The sequence below is a fragment of the Dromiciops gliroides genome, chromosome 3, assembly GCF_019393635.1.
Source record: "Dromiciops gliroides isolate mDroGli1 chromosome 3, mDroGli1.pri, whole genome shotgun sequence".
Lineage (NCBI taxonomy): Eukaryota > Metazoa > Chordata > Mammalia > Microbiotheria > Microbiotheriidae > Dromiciops > Dromiciops gliroides.
In genome coordinates this window covers 441,365,409-441,387,355 of record NC_057863.1, presented here as the reverse complement: position 1 = coordinate 441,387,355, position 21,947 = coordinate 441,365,409, and the positions used below count along the sequence as shown (strand labels likewise).

The window sequence follows — 21,947 nt, the reverse complement described above, 5'->3', positions numbered from 1 at the left end:
ACTTGTGGAAAGAGCAGCCTCATATTCTGAGGGCTACGGTTCTTAGCTTACCAGTCCATGCTGTTAGGCTTCATTTTCCTACTAGAGGTGCCCTGTTGGAGAACCTCTCCAGCAGAGCTGGCAGTTGGGAATAATTGATTCCTCTGCCAGAACCAAGATAGGAAAATTTTATATCCTTTTCAAAATTTTTTTCTTTATTTCAACTTCAACGTACACTGTAAGAAGGACAGGCTTAGGGCAATGCAATGTGTTATGTAAATACAAGATCACCTGGCATTTCCTAGTCCTGGTTTATCCTTCAGAACTGTGTGACTTCCCGTTTTTCCCCCTTTTCAGGTAGCAGATGAAGGGAAGATGCAACGAGAATGTCATTTGATTCTGATATTGGATATTTGATTTATAGCCAAAAAAGAAAGAAGAGACCATACCTTTACCTTGGTCAGCTTGGTCTGAGGAAATCATATGTCCAGGATAAAGTGACAAGGACAAACCAAGACCTTTCTCTGTCTGAAATGATAACAGTTAAACAAAAGAAGGAGACTGGGCTGAATCAGACTTGGGAAACTGCACAGCACTTTTGGTTATTCCCAAGGTGGTTCATCCTCCCTACTACAAATTACTCTTTTGGACACTAGTTCCCTCCTCTTTCCCCCCCACCCTGAGATTTTGTATGGCCACAAAGTGATGGAAAACCATGATTTCAGAGTAATCCACAGGACTTTAGCTATATTAGATATAAATGGGCTACAGCATATCATCTAGGATGTCTTGTGTGTGAGAAATAGTATAAAAGATATCATCGAGAATATATATGACAGAAGAAAGATGGGTTATTTATGGTGTAGGGGGAATGAAAGATAAGAGATGAGTACCTTGAGTACCATGCTTGTATCCACAAACTATGAAAATACTTTGAAAAAGGACTGACTCTAGCATGCTGGGGAAGACTTTCTTTGTAGAGGTTTGCAGAAAGATGGGGACAAGAATTGCTATGAATGAGAAGGCATGGAAGGGTTGTAGTCTACATTGGTCAAGGGAACACACCAGCAGGAATGAAGGAAGGAAGGAAACAAGCATTTATTAAATGCCTATTATGTGCCAAGGACTGTGCTAAGCTGTTTACTAATATCACATTTGATCCTCTCAATAACTCTGGGAGGTAGGTGCTGTTTTTATCCCCATTTTGTATATTAAGAAACTGAGGCTAATGGAGGTGAAGTGACTTGTGGAAAGTCACACAGCTAGTAAGGGTTTAAGGATGACTTTGAAAGTCAGTTCCAGAGCTCTGTTCACTATGGTGCCATCTAGCTGCTGGTGAGTTCACAGATTATCAGAATACTTCAGCATCCCTCAGGACAGGTTTTAGCTTAGGCACATTTCACATCATGGATGTTCCTTTGTCCGTTGATACTGTTTACTTTTCTTGGTCTGAAAATAATCCCGGATTATTTCATACATGTGCTTTGCTCAGGAACATGTTTGACAAGAACTACAATAAGAATTATATATTAAGCACCTACTATCTGCAGGGCACTGTGTTAGTTTCTAGGAATTCAAACACAGAGCAAATAGCCTCTACCATTTAATTCAATTCAATAAACATTTACTAACTTCCACCTATGTGCCAGAAAGTGTACCTTAAATAAGAAAGAGACAATCTTTGTCCTCAAAGAGTTTACAATCTAATGGGGAAAGATAACATGCAAAATGAAACTGAAAAGTCGGGGAGAGAAAGGAGTCCCAGGGATTAGTTACCCAGCATATGGACATGTTTTTCTGTGGGCTGGTCCAATATACAAGCCAAGCTGCTGATAGAGAAGCCTCCCTATAAAGGAAGGCTGTGGGAGGAGTTCAGTTTTCTACCATCTAGCCCTCCAGTCAGAGGGGAGAGGCAAGAAGTTTGCCCTGTCCCAGGTTGTTGACAATGTAAACAGGTCAAGTTATACATGATAATTGGAAGAGAGAATGGATACAGATGGATAAGGGGGATCAGAAAAAGGTTCTTATAGGAAATGGCATATGAGCTGAGCCTTGAAGGCAGCTAGAAAGTCTAAAAGACAGAGGTGAGGGGGGAGAGTGCATTCAGGGCATAAGGGACAACCCAAGTGAGGCGGAGAGGTAGGAGCTAAAATGTTAAGGTCAGGGAATGGCAAAGAAGCACATTTGACTGGTAGAGTACATAACATCATAGATTTAGAGGTGGAATAGATCTTTTTTTAAATTTTTTTTTTTTTGGTGAGGCAATTGGGGTTAAGTGACTTGCCCAGGGTCACATAGCTAGTAAGTGTTAAGTGTCTGAGGTCAGATTTGAACTCAGGTCCTCCTGAATCCAGGGCCAGTGCTTTATCCACTGCGCCACCCAGCTGCCCCTGGAATAGATCTTAGAGGCTATTGAGTTTAGTCCCCATGTTTACAGATGAGGAAATTGAGGCATCATGAGGTTATTACTTTTCCAGGGTCCCACAACTAAGAAGTGTCAGGTAGGATTTTAACTCAGATCATCCTATTCCAAGTGTAGTTTCTATGCACTAATGCTACCTTCCATGAAGAGGAATAATGTGAAAGAAGCCTAGAAAGGTAGATTGAAATGAAACTTTGAAAGGCTATAAATGACAGCCTGCTGGGACAATATGTAAGGGACAATAGGGAACTCGTGAAGGTTCTTGAGGAGGAAAATAGTGTGGCAATAATTCCATTTTGGAAGAATTCTGGAATTTACGAAGAATTCTATTTTGGCTTCTAGACTGAGGATAGATTGGTAAGGGAAAGCACAAGACTCTAGGAATGCAATATACAACTTGTTGCAGATTCTCCAGCTATGCAAATCTAAGACCCAGAGTCATATTACACGCCTGTAATAAGCTTAGAGGTGTGCAGAAAGAGAAAATCATGGCATAGAGTTCACAAGTTAGGCAGCATGGCATAATGGAAAGAGCATTGAATTGGGGACCAGGATTCAAATCCTGACTTTACCACTTAATTCCTTTCTGACTTGGTCAAAGAGGAATCTTTAGGCTTTATTTTCCTTCAATTTAAAATGTTGGGGATTGGAGTTGATGGCCTTAAAGGTCCCTTCCAGATCTAAAGCTATGATCTTAAGTATTTTTTCATTTATCTTTTTTCCCTTTAAGTGAGAGGGGTGTTAATTTTTTTTTTGGTGAGGCAATTGGGGTTAAGTGATTTGCCCAGGGTCACACAGCTAGTAAGTGTCAAGTGTCTGAGGCCAGATTTGAACTCAGGTCCTCCTGATTCCAGGGCCAGTGCTCTATCCACTGCACCACCTAGCTGCCCCGGGATGTTAATTCTTATGAATTATACCTTTAGCTTCCTTTGGAAACTGTTATTGTCTCCACCACTGGATTTTTTTGAGGTAAGCTGAGAGAGCTTTTCCCCATTGTCTTTCTTTCCCTTCAGCAACCTAGAAAGATGTTGGGGGTGGCCATCATCTCTCTAAAAGCTGGAAGCTGGAAGAGCCCAAGATTTCTCTCCTCTCCCACTCTCAAGAACTCTATTCAGTCCTCATGTAGGCAAAGGACATTGAGTAATCTCTACCAATGAGGAGAGGGTCCCATATTGTGTAGGAGAGTAGGGAGAGATTAAAAAAAAAACAAAGGTGAATTAAAGCCAGGTCATGGAGGTCCTTAACTATCATTTTAAAGTGTTTTACACTATAGGCAATAGGAGCCCTTTGAGGTATTGAACAGGAAAGTGAGAAGATTAAAAGTGCTACTTTGAGATAATATTGATCACAGAAAGGAGAGACTAAAAGCAGAGATCATTGCCATTTATTGAAGGGATGAGTTCATGGGGCTCGTATTGAGGGGTTGTATCAGGAATAGATTGGCTAAAACGATTCTGACACCACAAAGGAGGACAAGACTTGGTAACTGATTGAACAGGAACCATGTGATCAAGATTTTGAATGATGTAGAGAAAAGGATCTCCATTTTTAAGGAGATCAGTAGGATTCTCTAAGTAGGGCACACACTCCCCAGTGATGTAAGTAGAGAAGCTCAGCCAACAGTGACGCAGGGCATGCCCAGATGGAGATTAAAGCCAGTGTGAAACCTTCTAGTGATCAACTGCTGGCTAGTGTACAGGGCAAGCCCAGGCTTCCGTCCCTTAGGCTGACCCTTCCTAGTTAATGACCCAGAAGCCTCTGGCTTTGATTCCAGTTCTCCCCCTCCTATTTACTTTGTGTTCTAGTTTATAATCCATGAGTCTAACAACACCTCTGCTTTTGATTCTGGCCTACCCAGTATAGACTTTTTTAGTATTCATTCCTCTATGGTCAGGAAACTTGAAAATTAGTGGAAATCCATAGCAGGTTAAGACGCAGCACTTTGCTGTACAGTCAATAATAACAATATTAACAATCCGATTATCCCAGTACTTAAATAATTAATAATTATACCTTGTGTCCTTAAACTTTTATTGAACTATAAAAAAGCAGTTATTTTATACATCCATGCAAGAGTTTATGGAATATTTAATATAAAAAATAGCAGAGTAGCAACTGATCCCAGTACTGTTTCTACCTGAAGTCCTGTCTGCCTGTCTATCATCTATCTATCTATCTATCTATCAAGATGATAATGCTTATGATGATATCTGACCTATGAAGCTTTAGAGCTTAAAAAGCACTTATGGTGGGGGGGGCACAAGGTGGCACAGTGGATAAAGCACCAGCCCTGGAGTCAGGAGTACCTGAGTTCAAATCTGGCCTCAGACACTTGACACTTACTAGCTGTGTGACCCTGCACATGTCACTTAACCCTCATTGCCCCACAAAACAAAACAAAAAAACGAACAAAAGCACAGGTATCAACCCATCTGGTCCTAAAAACAGCCCTCTCAGGCAGATACTATTATTCTTCCCATTTTACAGATGAAGAAACTGAGTTTGGGATTTCTCCAGGTTCACATAGTGAGTGTAGGAAAGTGGGATGAGAACCCAGATATTTCTTACTTCAAATCCATCACTCTAGCTGCTATATAACAAATATATGCCTTCACAGAATGTATATGTATATTTATTTTTGGAGAATATTTTACACTTGCATGGTAATAAATGTTTTCAAAGGGTTTTCATATTATTTTCCCTTTCCAGCATCCTAGTGAGGTAGGTAGGAGGGATAATCAGTCTTCTCATGACCACTTTACAGATGAAGATGCCCTGAGGGGTTGCCCGAGGAGGTCATGGAATTAGGGTTTCTAAATTGTAAATCCAGTGGATTTCACTGGTGCATCCATTTGAGCATAAAATAAGAATAAACTTAAAAAAAATTGACAATGCTGGTATATTCTTGAAGAACTGGCTCTGATTTACCTAGGTTTCTCAGTGCTCAGCTGCGAGGGTAGAGTGAGAGAAGAGCCAGGTGAGTTTTATTTTTTGGTTTGGTTTTGGTTTTGGTTGTTTGGTGAGGCAATTGGGGTTAAGCGACTTGCCCAGGGTCACACAGCTAGTAAGTGTCAAGCGTCTGAGGCCGGATTTGAACTCAGGTACTCCTGACTCCAGGGCCGGTGCTCTATCCACTGTGCCACCTAGCTGCCCCACCATGTGAGTTTTATAAGCATGACTTGCTGAATCTGAAAGCAGTAATATCGCCGATCACCGATCCTCTTGGGGCAGTTTCCGGCATTCTGTACACCTTCTACTTGTACTTTCTCCCACCCCCATGTCAAGTTGCACTTCTTTTTCTCTCACCACCATATAGACCAAGCACAAGATCTTGCTAAAGCTGGCTATTTTCCAGTCTCATGTAGTTGGCTGTCTTGTCTCTGGCAGGTGTTTCTCATTTTACATAGGAGGCCAGAAATCCATCCTAAGCCGTTCCTTAGTAAGGGGTAATCCAAGCGCTCCCTCCTCTCTCCTTGTACTTAATGGGGCCTGAGGAGAGGACAGCCAAACCCATGGTGACACAGTATCGTGGCTCAGCCCTGCCTTACCTTGGTAGTCCCATTTTAAACTTCCACTCTGGGATTGAGTGGGATTAGGTTGATCCTCTTTTGTGCCTTCTTTATGTTTGCTTAATTGCCATGGGCAAGGATGCACTTTGCAAAGTGTGGTCCTTCAGCAAATGACAGCATTCTTTCATCCAGAGTTCTTCAACTCCAAAGGCTAGCTCTGGTTTTCATCGAGAGAAAATTACTTCTGATTCCTCTGAGCTTCTCATTTCCCTCTCTCCTTCCATGCACCCCATTGTGAATCAGTGGGATCCTCTCAAGCATGCAATTCAATTACTTTTATTGTGAAGTTGAGCCATGATTGTCCTTAATGGTCAGAAAATTATCCAGCATCTAAAAAACAAAATGCACAATTAAAAACCCAGCCACATTGTTTTCCCTGTGATTTGTTTCTGACCATAGAGAAGTATTTCTTATGTAGATTCCCCTTTTAGCCATTTGACATTTCACATTTGCTTTCCAAATTTTTTATAAATGGAAACTTATTCTTTGAACCAGGAATATTTTAATTCATTCTAGGCCTGAAATGTTAATTTAATGTGTTCCTTATGGAAGTAAAAGTTTTTCATCTTGGTTTATGAAAATTCTCAGGTATCAGGGGACAATGTTCAGTAGTTTTAGTTATGTCTGACTATTTGTGACCCTATTTGGAATTTTCTTAGCAAAGAATCTGGAATGGTTTGCCATTTCCTTCTCCAGCTCATTTTGCACATAGGAAACTGAGGCAAAAGGGGTAAGTGACTTGCCTAGGGTCACACAGCTAGTAAATATCTGAAGCCAGATTGGAATTCACAAGGAGGAGTCTTCCTGACTCCAGGCCTAGCTCTCTGTCTGTTATGCCACCCAGCTGACTAGGAGACAGTAGATAGTGTTTTGGTTCAATCCCTAACTTAATGTGGATCCTTGGGTAACTTAATTGAATTTTGCAATACCTTTGTTTTTCTGTCAGAGGATGGAAAGAACATGAAGCAATCTTTTAGGCATGTTGTCATTGTTAAAAATATCTAGTGAAGGGGGCAGCTGGGTGGCACAGAGGATAAAGCATTCGCCTTGGATTCAGGAGGACTTGAGTTCAAATCCAGACTCAGACACTTGGCACTTACTAGCTGTGTGACCCTGGGCAAGTCACTTAACCCTCATTGCCCCCCCAAAAAAAAAAAGAAAAAAGAAAAGAAAAAGAAAAATATCTAGTGAAAATAAAGGGAGACTGATAAAATAGAGTTCTGGGGCTAGTGTTAGGAAAGTGAGGTTTCAACTTCTACCTCTAACACTAAATAGGTGACGTTGAATGATTATCAAGCAGCTGCCATTTCTTAGTTAACAAATGCTTGTTGAGCACCTTCCATGTGTTATGCCCTGAGATAAGCTCTGGGAATAGAATGAAATGTCAGGGCAATTCCAGCTTTCAAGGAATTTATGGTCTAATGGTGGAGACAACAAGCAAACAACTATGTACTATATGTGAATATAAACATATGTGTGTGTGATAAATTAGAGATAACCAACAGAGATAAGGCATTAGAATTAAGCACTTACTGTGTGCCAGATACTATGCTAAGTTCTGGGAATAAAAAGAAAGGCAAAAACCAGTCCCTGCTCCTAAGGAGTTCACAATCCAACCTCTTTGTGTCCTTGGACCAATCTGGTTACTAAGTCAGAGTTTGTTTGGGATCATCATTTCCCCAGGCCGATGACATCACAGATCCTTGAAATATTTCTTACTAATGAACCTGGTGTTACAGCTATGACATATTCCAGGAATGCTTGTTTATAATCATCTTTTAAGGGCAGTCTGGGGGATTTTCTGGAGTCATTACAGGGCAGTGATTACATTATATGGTAGGGTTGCTTCAGGTAACCTGGGGATGGGGAGTCATAGAACTTTATGAACCAATCATTGTCCTGATGGAGCATCAAGTGTTTTTGCAATGTGCTGCACTTGAATATATATGATGGGAGGAGCCACATCCTCCCACACTTTAGGAGAGCCAGGGAAGCTGTGGTGAGCAATGCCTGATGAGATGGACAAACAATCTAAGGCATGCACCTGCTCATGTTGTGGCGAAGAATGCCAACCAATTACAAAAGAAATATCAAGCCAGGAGCTGAAGCCATTGGCTTTTTTTTTAAAGAGGACTACTGTTGGGTGTCTGTCACTCTGGTAAAGGGTACAGATAAAACCTCTGTTGCATCTACAAGGCAGCAAGCAAACATTTATTTATTAAGGTTCTACTATGTGCCTGGCACTGGGAATACAAAAATACAAACTTACCCTTAAGGAACTTACATTCTAAAAGAGGAGACAACACAGATATAAGTACATGAAAATAAACAAAGATGATTTCAGTGGGTGATGTTTCTGGGGGCAGGGAAGTGGTGTCTGGACAGGTTTTGTGGAGAAAGTGGCATTTGAGCTAAGTTGTGGTGATGAAAGCTAGGGATTTTAAAGGGTGGAGTCAAGGAGGGAATTTATTCCAATCATGGGCAACAGCCTGCATAAAGACACAGAGATGGTAGATGGAATGCTATTTGTGACAAACAGCAAGAAGACCAGTTTGGGCGGACTGTAGAATCTGTGAAGGAGAGAAATATGTAATAAGTATGGAAAATTGGATTGGACTGAGGTTATAAAGGACATCAAGTGCTCCATGGAGGAGAGTATATCACTTTAGGTGGCTGATGGTCACTAACCTTGCTGTGGCTAATGAAAGCATAGAACAGATTCTACAGTAGGAAAAAATGTAAAAGATGTTCCTGAGAAAGAATTTATTTACCAATAATCACTTTTATGGAGGCTCAGTCTCTTTGTGGAAAGAGCCTTGAATCTGAGAGTTAAGATATTTTGAGTATATTTCAAGTCTTTCTCTATATTTTACCTCCATCAATTCAATTTTAATTTTTTTTTTGAAGGGACAATGAGGGTTAACTGACTTGCCCAGGGTCACACAGCTCGTAAGTGTCAAGTGTCTGAGGCCGGATTTGAACTCAGGTCCTCCTGAATCCAGGGCAGGTGCTTTATCCACTGCTCCACCTAGCTCCCCCCATCAATTAGATTTTAAGCCCCCTGAGGACTGACTGTTGTTCTTCATCTCTATTACTAGAGACTATATGCGATAATTTATGTAAAGCTTTTGTAAACCTCAAAGGGCTATATATACACATCAGTTATTTTTAAAAATTAGGAGTAACGAACAAATGTTTGTTGAATTGAATGGACTTCTTGTAATTCTGGTGACAATTACCATTATCTATCTTATTCTATTTTATTTAAAAGTAAAAAGGGGCTGGGTATAATTTAACCACTGCCCCACAATGTGTGGACAGGGATCATAGGCCCATAGATTTAAAATTGGAAGGACCTTACAATTCTTCTAGTCCAAACCTCTCATTTTATAGGTGAAAAAACTAAGGCCCACAGTGACTTGCCTCAGGCAGCTAGCAAGTAGCAAATGTGGGATTTGAACCCATATCCCTTGATATTAGATTGCAAAAAGCTTTATGAAATTCACTGAATTAGGAAGATAAATTAGTTACATCTAAAGTCCTCCACATATCTCAAATTCTCTTCTAAAAATTGCCTCATGAGCCCTTTCCAAAGATTTATCTCTGTGTAGCCTAGACTCAAGATAACCATAGATCCTCTTTCCCCTTCCCTTGTCTAGTACCTCTCATGAGGGCAATGGTGATTATCTGGTGTATGGGAAAGCAGCTTCATGCAGCCAAGATTGAGAGAAGTAGAAGAGGGGTTTTCCCCCTTCCTTTCTACCCCATGGCACTGATCATCACTTACAGCTCCTTGATCTCTGCCCCACCACTGTTCAGAACCCAGCTCACTACAAACACTGGGGGGAGGAGATAGGATGATTCTGACCCCTTGAGGGTGGTGGTGGTGGTGGTGTTAAGCAGAATAAGAAAGGAGAAAGAAAAAAAAAAAGAACTTGACTCTTTTGGGTCCTCAGCACTTACCACTGATTAAAATAATTTCTGCTGGGTTCTTGTCACCATTTCCCTATCCATTAGAATTGTCTGAATATTTTTCCCTGACTTCATCATTTTGAGGACATCTCTGAGAAATGTTAGGGCTTTTTATCTATAAGAAAAGTTGGGGTTTTCTTCTCTATAGTAGGTCTCCAACAGCTTCCAATCTTCCATCTTATGTGGGACCTGTGCTTCATAAATTTAGAAGTAAACCATAGATTTGGGGGTATTAGAGTCTTCCAGCCTCTTGAGCTCTTCTGTGCCCCCCTTTTCTATTTGCAGAGTTAGTGGTAATATAGAAGTGAAACCAAAGAAGGGACAAAGGCAGAAAGATGATATATAAGGTTCTTTGAGTTCCATGGAACAAAGGCACATGGGAGTAAATTCATTCTCATCAGCATTTTCATTATTGTTCCTGGGGTCACCTAAAGGGCAGATTTTTCAGGGAAATTAACTCCTCTTTGTTCTTTCACATTCAGGTAAGTAGGACTAGATACCAAAGGTAGGTGATCTGCAGTAGCTTCTCTGGTCTGTGTGATTTGGGGCTCACCCAGTGATCACCTGCCACCACCCTGGTCCATTCTCTTGCCTCTTACCTTGGCTTCCCCGCCCTGGGTCAGCCAGCCCAGCCAGGAAGCCAAAAAGTGTAAACAAGGTGACAGGGCTCAGTGTGATCTCTGTTTTGGTTCTAGTTTGAAAGCAGAAGAGGAAGGAGATGGGAGGCTGTAGAAGAACGGCTAGCCACATGTGGAGCAGAAAACAGGTAGTAATTTTGAGGTTTGATGATGGATAGAAGAGGCCTTACTTGATAACCCGGGTCTAATCAGGTTTCCTTCAGAATTATTTACAAGGGTACTTAAGAACAGAGAAGGAGGCTGTGGTTATAGGTAGTTCTAGGGATTAGGCTCCTCAAGGATTTTTATGTTTTATTATTTGGCACAAAATAAGTGGAGATATTTTGCTTTAGTGGCATCTTGTTTTAAACTTGACACTTATTTAAGCCCTGATTAGCTTGGAGATGATTTTTTTTTGGGTCTTTCCTCTCCTTGTCTCCCTTAAGTCAATGGTGATTCACTAGGAACATGGGCTCATTACACATTTCATGTCTACATATTTCATGGATCTTGGAATGGGCACCCACCCAGACATTGTCTGGGACCCATAATGACTTGCTGATCCGTCATCTTAATGATTGTGAGGTCTTGGGCCAAGACACATCCTGTTGTTTTTCCTTTTTTTATCATAAGGAAAGGTTCTGACTCCAGTAAGAGAGGAATTATATACCTCACAGTTTCTTTGTAAATTTTATAAGTTCACAATTAATTTATGCTTTTCCCAATCTCATCTTTTATGAGTGGACCAGTGATAGTTGATCCTTGTCACACGAATCAAAAATAAATTAGAAAGAAGAAAGATCATTAAAATTGGTATTAGAAGGACCTGGAATTGAGTTCTGACCCTTTAAAAAATTATATGTTACCCTGTATAAGTCATTTAACTTCATTGAGACTATTTCTTTCTCTAAAAAGTGGTATATAGATATTTTACTTATTTCATAGGACAGTTGTGAGGAAAGTCTATTACAAGGTTCATAAACCTTCAAGGGCTACTTAAATGGGGATTATTATTACTACTAATAATTATACCTATTCTTCAATACTTGTTATTTTTCTATCTTTGAGGGTACTAAAATAATTAAAATAACATTATTATGAATAATAACAATCATAAGTATACACCTTTCTTTTGGAGGCACCTAGGTGTCTCAGTGGAGTGCTGGGCTTGGAATCAGGAAGGCCTGCCTTTAAATCCAACCTTAGACACTTAGCTGTGTAACCTTGGGCAAGTCACTTATCTTCTGTCTACCTCAGTTTCCTTAATTGTAAAATGAGAAAAATAATGACACCTGCTTTCTAAGGTTTTAATGGAGATAAAATGAGATAATATTTGTAAAGTGCTTAGCATTGTACCAGACATATAGTAGGCACTTAATAAATGCTTGTTTCCTTCATTTCTTTTACATGTTTTGATTTTTACTGTTTTCTAATGTGATACAGTAGAAAGAGTTTGTGGCAGGAATCCAGGAACCTCTGTTTTATTCCAGCAATGTCAATAACTTAGCTGTGTCACCATGGACCTGATATTCTACCTTTTTTGAACCTCATTTCCCTTGACTGCTTAATGAAGGGGCTCGGACAAGAAGATCTCTAAGGTCCCTTTCACCTCCAATATTCTATAATTTTCTCATCTTCATCATTAATATCATTACTAATATTTTCCTCTTTAGAGATCATGTTTAATTAAAATTTACATGCAATTTACAATAATTTGTTTGACTTAACATTCTTAATTGCCTTAATTGCTCTTCCTATAGAAGTGAACATAATCTGCTTGTTCAAAGTATTACCATGGCATTTGCATTGTTTTGTGCATAATATGTTGGTGAAACACTGCACTAAAAAGCATGGCAGATGACTCCTTTATGGTCCATGCTAATATGCTGGTCTCCCTTTCCATTCTCTGTTGAAGGCACACATAGGCATACTCTACCTAACATTGCTAATTGGTGCCACACACACAAAAAAAATGACTGTAGCTCAAAATATATTTCAGGGGGGTAATTAGTTTCATAGCAACATTACTGTAACTGGAGGATATATTCCTGAGCAGACAAAAGCCAGACTATAAAAATCAGTCTTTTTAGAGACCTCAGATTACAGTGGAGCAAGTCTGAAAAGGTTGAATAGCTGTCATATCTAAGATGTGGAAACCATACCCCAAGTTTTCAGAGGGACCCTTGAGGCCTGTTAACAGCCAAAGGAATTAGTCAGGGGATGGTGCTGACTGCAAGACAGGAAGGAAAAATTCAAGTGAGATCTTCAAAGTGGGATAGGAAAAGAAGCTAACTCTTTCCTACTACGTGATATAGAATGGTTTTTGTCTTAAGATTGAGGTTTATTCATTGTCTTTGTATTCTTTGCAACTACCACAGTGCCCGGCACATAGTAGGACCTTAATAAATACTTGGTGATTGATTGTTTGATAGTTAGCCAAACCTAGAGGAGGGGAAGGGGGAAGGAGGAGGGAATATAAATAAGAATTGCTGGAAAGACTGATGACTAACCCCATATAATTTCAGCTTATTAATTATTGGTAAACTTAAAGGTACCTGGGGTTTTCTTGCCTTAAGACTAATGTAATTGTAAGTGACTCTGGGTTCCTTTGTCTGTCTCATTGTAAAAATACACAGTCCCTAACGGAGGTTGGGCTATCCCTGCATAGAGCAGTTACACATGTGGTTTCATTTTGAAGAGCCAGACAAAAATGGAGACCTAGTAGGTGCTGGCCTAACAGAATGCACATCTCCTTATACTCTTCTTATGTGAGGGTGTCCATTAAATTAATTGTATGCTATCAATAAACTCTGTCTTTATGGCCTGAGAGTTAGGGTTTTTTCTCTGTTCCTTGAAATCCCAGACTAAACTACCATATCAGGAAGTCCTTTAACTTTTTTTTGGGGGGGGGAACAGGGCAATGAGGGTCAAGTGACTTGCCCAGGGTCACATAGCTAGTAAACGCCAAGTGTCTGAGGCTGGATTTGAACTCAGATCCTCCTAAATCCAGGGTTGATGCTTTATACTGCGCCATCTAGCTGCCTCCCCTCCTTTAACTTTTAATGGAAGATATACTGGAGGTGACAACTATCAGATGAGGTTGGAAATTACTTCCCAAACAAAATACTAAACAACAAAATAAAAGACCCTAAGGTTGACGGTTTAGGAGCCTACCACCCTACTGTCCCCCTTCAAGAAATTCCACTACAAAATATGGCAATGAATTGGAAAGTCACTTTCTCAACTTATGAGCTTTAAGTCTTTTAAAGATTTGTTTTTTATTCTTTTTCTCTAAAGCTTCAGAAGCAGCTGGGTAAAGAAATAAACATGACATGACTTACATGGAAATATGTTTTGCATGACTGCACATGTATAACCTATGTCAAATTGCTTGCCTTCTCAAAGAGGTGGGAAAGGGAGGGAGAGAATTTGGAACTTAAAATTTGATAAAAAAGAATGTTAAAATTATTTTTACATGTAGTGGGGGAACATAAAATATCAAAATTTTAAAAAAGAAATAAATTCGAATCTTTATTTTGTGGCTTTCATGATGCAGAATAGTTTAATTTAAACTAGGTAATTTAGTATTGTCTAGTAAAGAGACCTTTAAGGGATTTGCTTTAATAAACAGATGAGTGGTTTCGGATGAACAAATTAGTTACATGTAATTGAGTATTTTAAAGTGTTCTCAAATGATTGTAACTTTTTTTCTATTGGCATTGTTTGTGGGTGGTTCCACTTTTCCCTTGACGTCCTACTTTTCCTTTTACCATAAGATTTGGTTCACTTGTACCCTTCCCACCTTCTCATTGTCAGCACTTCTTGGGCTTGTGCTCTGAGCTATGATGCAGACCTGGACATGTTGCATTAGTTTACCCTAGCTGAGGCAATAGTGAGCCAGGACACTGTGAAACCGATGTAGGGCAGTTTGAGTAAATTTCATAGCCAGGTAGATTGACCAAAAATTCAGCTATGGGTCCTTTGGACTAGGAACACATAAGTTTGGCACTATGGATTTAGACATTACAGGGTCTTCAGGAATCTCATTACAGACCTTTTTTGAGGACCACTCAAGAGGTCATCAAGTACCTTTTTTGGTAAATTAATTGTTTCTCTAAGGCCTCAGACTCTAACCACTGCATCAGATTTGTTTTGGGTTTTGTTTTTGTTTTTTGCGAGGCAATGAGGGTTAAGTGACTTGCCCAGGGTCACACAGCTAGTAGCTGTCAAATGTCTGAAGCCAGATTTGAACTCAGGTCCTCCTGAATCCAGGGCTGTTGCTTTATCCACTGTGCCACCTAGCTCCCCCCTGTATCAGATTTGGAATCCCTTTTGGAACAACACTTGGGTGCCTTGTCATCTAGCTTTGCCTATAGGTGAAGAGGCAGGCATTTCCTGTCTTTATGCCTCATTCCCCCAAAGTAGCACACAATACTTCTTGAGGTGCTGAGCTATTACTTTTGTTATTATTATTATTACAACAAAGCCCTACAGAAAAATACAACAAAAATGGAAACAACAGAGAGAAAAGTTCATAAGGTACAAAACTCTTAAACATGAATTGTAATCCTACAAATAAATAAAAGGGAACTAGGTATTAATTTTCCATCTGTCTTTCTTGATGAAACCCCTTCTAGAACATCTTGCTTTTAGATTCAGATAACCTAGTCCTGTCTGGAAGGATTGATGTTAGCTAAATTCCAGTTTTCATACTGGGTAGCTAGGTGGCATAGTGGATAGAGAGTTCTGGGTCTGTAATCAGGAAGACTTGAACTCAAATCTAGCTTCAAACACTTATTAGCTTTGTGACCCTTGGCAAGTCACTTAACCCTGTTTGCCTTAGTTTCTTCAACTATAAAATGAGCTGCAGAAGGAAATGGTGAACCGCTTCAATATCTTTGCCAAAAAACCCCAAATGGGGTTGCCAAGAGTCAATCAAACATGACTGACAAACAACCAAACAATAAGGTTTCATACTATTATATTGTTTCTGACAATGTGTTTTGATTCTTCTAAATATTGTTTCTATAACGATTGGAATGACGCCACCTGCTGGAGACTTACTGTAGAAGAGTTCCACCCATGAAGCGAAGGTCTTTGAGGGCAAGACCTCAAAGGAGGCATCAGGTAGTGACGTTGGCTAGTGGGAGGAGGAAGGAAGAGACTGGGGCTCTATCTCGCTCTTTCCTGAGGACGCTGGTGGAGAAGGGAGCTAGAAATGTGCTCTCCCTTTAATAGATAGGAATCTAGGCCTTTCCTTCTCTCTTTACCAAATTCTTATTCTCCTTAAGAAATGCTTAAAAGTCTAACTCTTGCTAAAGCTTATAATTTATTGGCGACCACTCATTGGATATTTTCGACAGACTAGCTAGAATTTTAGCCCTTAACATTTCCCAACCTTCCAATGTATTGGAAAGCCTTAAGCTTTTTCTATGGCCACTGTTTGAATTTGTGGGACAGTACAACCAAGGTTTATGGAGAGGACTTTTTGGTAGCTACTTTTTAAAATATGATGTCTGAGTAAAGTGCTTCTTTAAAGAGTAAATTGGCACTGACTTTGGATTCAGGAGGACCTGAGTTCAAATCCGGCCCCAGATACTTGACACTTACTAGCTGTGTGACCCTGGGCAAGTCACTTAACCCTCAGTGCCCCGCCCCCCCCAATTAATTATTTTTTTTAAAAGAGTAAATTGTATCTGCTGAGTGATTGTTATTGGGAAGCATACCAGTGAAGACTCATTAGGTACAGCACTAGAAGTTAGTATCCATAAGTTATTCCCCAAACCCAAATTATCTGCTACCTGCTGGAGACCAAATAAACAAGTACAAATATAAATGGGCAAGTAGCCCAGACACAATCCTAAGTAACCATGATGAGATTTATCTTAAGGGAAGACTTAAAAAAATAATTTAAGCACAATAATAGCAACAGATTTATAGATGGAAGAAGCTTGAAGGCTGCCTAGTCCAAATACCAGATTTTACAAATAAGCATATTGAAGTCCAATAGTAAGGGGTGGACCCAGGTTCAAATCCAGCACCCTTTCCATTATACAAAATTAATATGCACAGTTCTTTTAAGGAAGACAAACCAATTATGTGGGTTTTAAAAATTGAATTTTTAAGAAAAGTTGTTCACTGGGGGCAGCTATGTGGCACAGTGGATAAAGCACCAGCCCTTCATTCAGGAGCACCTGAGTTCAAATCCAGCCTCAGATACTTGACATGTACTAGCTGTAGGGGCAAGTCACTTAACCCCCATGGCCCCACAAAAAAAATTTTAAGTGCTTCATTTAGTGTGTCTATATTTATAGGTATGTGGGTGAGGTATGGAAGTATCATTATAATATAGGCCATACTTGTGACTACCCTTTGCACTCATTCCATAATGAGACCTTTTGATTTGCATTCTACTAATTTGAACTGATTTGACTGGTGCTTTCTCATGGTTCTGAAATCTTTTTCATTACATTCTGTATCCCTTACTAAAGTGGAAGGGCTATATCTTTGCTTTTTCTATATCTTTGAGGGGATCCCAACTGAAAGCTTTATTGGGGGACTGGCTGGTTTGGGAATGAGCCCTTTCTCTGCTGGTTGGCAGGTGCTCAATATTTGATTGATTTGGCACAAAGAAACTCAGCTTGTTCTGGGAATATTGGGTTTAACTTCTGCATAAAATAGAACTGATATCTTGATTGATAATAATGACTTCAATCCAGAAAATTTTTATTGGATATAACACAGGCATGGGTCCTGAACATTTATGAAGTAAGGGCATGCAGATACATGGCCAAAAGACATTTACTTGGGTAGCAGCAATTGGTGGGGCTAATTGTCTCACTGGATAATATAGTAGCTCTGGATTCAGGAGAACCTGAGTTCAAATCCTGCCTCAGACACTTTTAGCTGTGTGATCCTGCACAAATCAGTTAACCCTATTTGCCTCACTTTCCTCATGTATAAAATGAACTGGGAAAGGAAATGACAAACCATTCCAGTATCTTTGCCGAGAAAACTCCAAACGGGGTCACAAAGAGTCGGACATGACTAATCAAGCTAAAAAAAGCAGCAGATGACATCCTCTGCTCTTTCTCTGTTATTGTCATCATTATCATCATAAGTGACATTTGTATAGTATTTACTATGTTCCAGGCCCTGTGCTAAGTACTTTGAAATTATTAACTCATCAGAACCTCACGACAAGCCTAGGAGGTATTGCTGTCATTATCTCCATTTTATAGACAAGGAAACTGAGGCAAATGGAGGTTTACTGACTTGCCCAGGGTCATACAGCTAGTAAGTGTCTGAGACCAAATTGCTGATATTATTTGGCTACAGCCACATAAATAACTGGTGACAAATTTAGGACTCAGAAATGAGAGCCACAACCAAGATTTCTTTCACATGGGGCATAAACCATGGTAGGAGGGGATGGAGCCACGGCTTCCAATAAGGAAAGGAGAGGCAACAGTAGTAGTACAAAGAATTGTCTGACTGTAGATGTAATTGGTCCTGGAGAGAGGGTGTAGTAGATAGAGTACGGGTCCTGAAGTCAGGAAAGCCTCAATTTGAATATTAGACAACTAATAGCTGTTTGACCCTGAGCAATTCACTTAACCTCTTAGAGCCTCAGTTTCCATATTTGTAAAATGATGGGGTTCGACCAGATGGCTTCTGCACTCCTTTTAGAGCTATAATCCAAGGTGGCATCTAGGATATTTTCCAGTTCTATATCTGTGATCCATCTCCAAGGGAATCCATCTTTCTTTCCTGTAAGGGTTGAAGGCACACAGGTGGGGAATGGGACCCTCTGGAAGTGGTTGTGCCACATAGTGGAAGACTTTGAGGTAAGGTGGGAACTTGATGGTTGCCCCCTCTCTTTATGGTGTCTTGGGGGCAGAACTCAATTTACCTCCATCTTCATTATAACTCCTCAAACCAAGTCTTCTGATGTTAAGTCTAGTGCTCCATTATACCATCCATTTTTTCATTGAAGAATTTATAACTTAGATTAGGCAGGAGAAAAACATAAAAGTGACTACATACAATTTTAAATGCTGGAAAAAATATATGGCCTTGTTAAGTTTTGTTAACAGAGTTCTAGCCATCCTATTTGAAAGAGGAAGGACATCATCTCAGTATTCCAAGTATGCCATTAAACTATGTTTTATCATTTTTGATTCAATATAAATAGTTAATGATGACCATCAGTAACATCATTTTCCAATATGTAGGATAGCCTGAAATATTGTAGATGTTTAATAAATACTTGTTTATTTTGTTTTCTTCTGAATCTGTTTATATTCATTATATTATTACATTATATTGTATTTCATCATATTGTATTGTATGATAACAATTTTCTACTATATTGTATTGCTCCTATTGTATTACATTAAATAATATATGTTATATGTGTAGTATGTATGTATACACATGCTGATTAACTGATAACAGGTTTTCTTCTGAGTTTGTGTATGATATGATGTTATATTATACTATATTGTATTCTATTCTGTTAGATAGCATGTTACATTTGTTGTTGTTTAGTAGTTTCTGACTGTGACATTGTGGACCATCTATCCATGGGGTTTTCTTAGTAAAGATACTAAAGTGGTTTGCTCCTTCTCCAGCTCATTTTAAAGATGAGAAAACAGGTGAATAGGGTTAAGTGACTTGCCCAGGGTCACACAGCTAAAAATGTCTGAGGCAGGATTTGAACTTATTTGAGTTTTCCTGACTCCAGGCCCAGTGCTCTATCCACTGTGTCATGTAGTTGCTGTATGTGTGTATGTGTGTGTGTGTGTGTGTGTGTGTGTATGTGTATGTGTATGCATTTGTATCAGTATTTACAATCTCCATCTAAGGAAGCACTTAGAAAGCAATTAGGGGTGAGGAAATGGGAGATTTTTTTCACGGTATTAGCCAAGTAGGAATAACAGAAAGGTAAGTTATATATATATATATATATATATATATATATATATATATATATATATATATATACACACACACACACACACATATCTACACACACTTGATTTAATTATATTTGATTTTCTTCTGAGTCTGCATATGATATGGTAATATGTCATACTATATTGTATTCTATTCTGTTGCATTCTGTTAGATAGCATGTTATATCCATGTATATGTCTATATGTATATGTGTATATACACATATTCATGAATATATGTATATATAAATGTGCATATATATTTTAGTATACTGTTAAGGCATTTTATAGGGCTAATGTTAAGACCCACCTGTGGCAAAGCTAAGTTGTTTTCATCCAGCCATCATTTGAAGGAAATTACAAAGTCTGTTAAGAGCTGCAAGGTAATATAGACATAAAAGTGGCCATTATAAACTCTGTGCAAGAGAAGCTTGGAGACAGAAATAGCTCTGTTTGTTGGCTCATTTCAGAAGGGTAAATTAGCACAACAATGGTTCTTTTTTGGTGTGCTCATGTTAAGCTTAAAATTCTCCATGTAATTTTAATTCGTGTTGGCTTGCAAGATCATCAGGCTATCGTAGATTTTACGTGCACTGCCCACATTGCCTGAATCTCAGGGATGTTCCATTTACACTTAGAAATCATGTTTGTTTCTCAAAAGGAGAAACCAAACCTAGTCTTCTCTTGCTAGTCTTATTTCACCTGAGTCAAGAGATTTTAGATGATTCTGGGAAAGCTGCATGTACCTTTGGCAGCCAATTCAGAATTATCCTGTAAAGAACGCTGCGATCCTTTGGTCCTTTGCAAATATTTAAGGAGCACTTTAAGTATCTCGTGGGGATGGAACCCCAAGCTCATGAATTAAATAAAGCCTTTAGTCATCGTCCTAGGCTGCTATTGCTTCTTCTTCTTCTTCTTCTTCTTCTTCTTCTTCTTCTTCTTCTTCTTCTTCTTCTTTTTTTAAGTGAGGCAATTGGGGTTAAGTGACTTGCCCAGGGTCACACAGCTAGTAAGTGTTAAGTGTCTGAGGTCGGATTTGAACTCAGGTACTCCTGACTCCAGGGCCGGTGCTCTATCCACTGCACTAGCTAGCTGCCCCCTGCTATTGCTTCTTGACAGCAAAGTATAGCAACAGTAATAATGATTTGTTTGATTAGTCTCCTTTAATTTTTGTGGCATTTTATACTTCTCCAGTAACACGACTTACTCTAAATGATAGCATTTGTATTGGTGTTTATAATCTCCATCTAAAGAAGCACACAGATAGCATTTAGTAGTGAGGAAATGGGAGATTTTTCACAGTATTAGCCAAGTAGGAATAACAAAAAGGTAAGTTCTATATCAAGCAGTTGAGTATCAAGTGTTATCTCTCTAAGTGATGTAAATTCTGGAATCCTGACTAAAGATTCACAAGTGACATCTGTCTACTGGCTGATGTCTGAGGCCATCTGTACCATTTAGTAGAATAAATCATAAATAGACCTTTGAACCAGGACTGTCTCATTGGACCCGTCCTTTTGCTTCCCTGAGTCGCCATCTCAATGGGATATTGAAGGGGAGGTTCAATAGAATAAACAGTGGAATCCTTGTCTGGGAGTGACTGCCTGGCAATTGTTTCATGGCAAAGGAAAATAAAAAAGCCCTGCTCCATTCACTGGCTCTTTAATTTGGATTACCAATGATAAAGCAGTGGCTACGGCTAAGGTAGGATGCAGAAACATTAGTGCTAATATGCTGCAGAAAGACAAGATAAATCAGCACAGCTCTCATACATCACTAAGGGAGAAGCTGATTGCAACTTGACCATGTGCCTGAGTAGTCACATCAGTGGGAAGAACAGAAGAACATGGATTAAAAGTCTAAAATGTACCCTTAGGGCTATTTGCTGTGCTGAACCTGTAAGGAGACCTCAGTGTAAGTTTCAGTTTGTTTTATATACATATGCCCTGTGTAGACGTTTCTGTGAGTAGCAGGTACCGTGTCTCTTCTTTCTGTGTTTTCATTGGTTTGAGAGTATTTATTTACAATATTAGATTTCATTTTGTCCGTATTTAACATTAACATAATGGAGTGAAGTATTTAATAGAGGATAATTTAGTATTGTATATATCTTGGAAGGGAAACATACAAAATTGTCACTAGTTAAGACCATGTGTTAGTGTTTGAAAGTTTGTTTGTGTTTTTTTTTATGATATTTTAAAGTAGAAGTTCAATTCCTTTGCCATACATTAAGAAAATATATGGGGGTTGTCTTTTGGCAGGGGAGGGTAACCCAGGATTTCTCTAGTGTTGTCTTTTATTTTGAAATGCTCTGAATATGCAAGTACAACCTCCTCAAAAATGCATTCTATTTCTACTGCTGGGATGTTTGTATTGTTTTATAGCTGTTATTAGGCAAAATAATCATAAAGGGTGTTTTCTATGGACCTTT

At 39.2% G+C, this 21,947-nt stretch overlaps 1 protein-coding gene across 7 annotated transcripts in view; it reads left to right on the top strand.

Moving 5' to 3' along the window:
* RAPGEF4 (Rap guanine nucleotide exchange factor 4) overlaps window positions 1-21,947 on the top strand; it is a 355,797-nt gene that overhangs the window by 104,286 nt on the left and 229,564 nt on the right. For 3 of the 7 annotated variants that reach the window (XM_043992060.1, XM_043992059.1, XM_043992058.1), the window contains exon 1: window positions 21,254-21,430. The exons of the other annotated variants lie outside the window; for them this stretch is intronic. The gene's annotated coding sequence lies outside the window, so the exon portion shown is untranslated. Of the gene's footprint in view, window positions 1-21,253; window positions 21,431-21,947 lie in introns of those variants that run through there. 7 annotated transcript variants of the gene reach the window in all.